The 1,006-nt window shown below is 44.0% G+C and overlaps 1 non-coding gene across 1 annotated transcript; it reads right to left on the bottom strand.

Annotated features, from left to right (window-relative positions):
• Positions 1-557: 557 nt before the first annotated feature.
• On the bottom strand, positions 558-633 carry trnag-ucc (transfer RNA glycine (anticodon UCC)). The gene has a single exon. It is a non-coding gene; the product is annotated as a tRNA-Gly (tRNA).
• Between the last annotated feature and the right edge of the window lie 373 nt (positions 634-1,006).

Here is a 1,006-nt window from a genome sequence, read left to right as displayed (position 1 = left end):
GGAAACAACACCAAAATTGCAACCGTAAGCATTAGCATTGGTGGTTCAGAGGTGGAATTCACGCCTGCCATGCGGGAGGCCTGGGTTTGTTTCCCAGCCTATGGACTAAAATCTGGGTTTTTTAATTGTAATTTTAACTATTGGTATGTTTTGCCTGGAAAGATAAGGTTGTTAGTGTTTGTTTAAGATATAAACCAAACGTTTTGATAGCTTGTTTAGTTTAAATTGAAGGACTAATTCATTCAAAATAATAGTGAGGCGAATTCGATGTAGTACGTTGCCTAAATGGTCGGCTGAAATGAAATAAAGGGAATGGAGTTGTATTTAAGTATCTGAATCAAAGAAGAGACAGTTACCTGAATCTAATTAATTAAAATAATGAGCGGATAGGTGATTGTGATAGAGTTGTACCCACCAAAATTTGTTTTTTTTATTCTAAAAGAGTTGAATGAAGTATTTTATAAATTTGCCATTACATTTTAGTCATTTAGCAGACACTCTTATCCAGAGCGACTTACAGTAGTAAATGCATACATTTCATTTTATTTCTTCCATACTGGTCCCCCATGGGAATCGAACCCACAACCCTGGCGTTGGAAACACCATGCTCTACCAACTGAGCCACATGGGACCGAAGGTTAGAAGGATTGGGGGGGGAGGAGCGGGGTGACGTGAGAGAACTTGGGAAGGTTGAACACCAGACGGGCTGCGCCGTTCTGGATGAGTTGTAGGGGTTTAATGGCACAGGCAGGGAGCCCAGCCAACAGCGAGTTGCAGTAATCCAGACGGGAGATGACAAGTGCCTGGATTAGGACCTGCGCCGCTTCCTGTGTGAGGCAGGGTCGTACTCTGCGAATGTTGTAGAGCATGAACCTACAGGATCGGGTCACCGCCTTGATGTTAGTGGAGAACGACAGGGTGTTGTCCAGGATCACGCCAAGGTTCTTAGCACTCTGGGAGGAGGACACAAGGGAGTTGTCAACCGTGATGGTGAGATCATGGAACG

The sequence above is a fragment of the Salmo salar genome, chromosome ssa18 (genome assembly GCF_905237065.1).
Source record: "Salmo salar chromosome ssa18, Ssal_v3.1, whole genome shotgun sequence".
In the NCBI taxonomy this organism is placed as follows: domain Eukaryota; kingdom Metazoa; phylum Chordata; class Actinopteri; order Salmoniformes; family Salmonidae; genus Salmo; species Salmo salar.
This window is presented reverse-complemented; position numbering and strand designations above follow the sequence as displayed.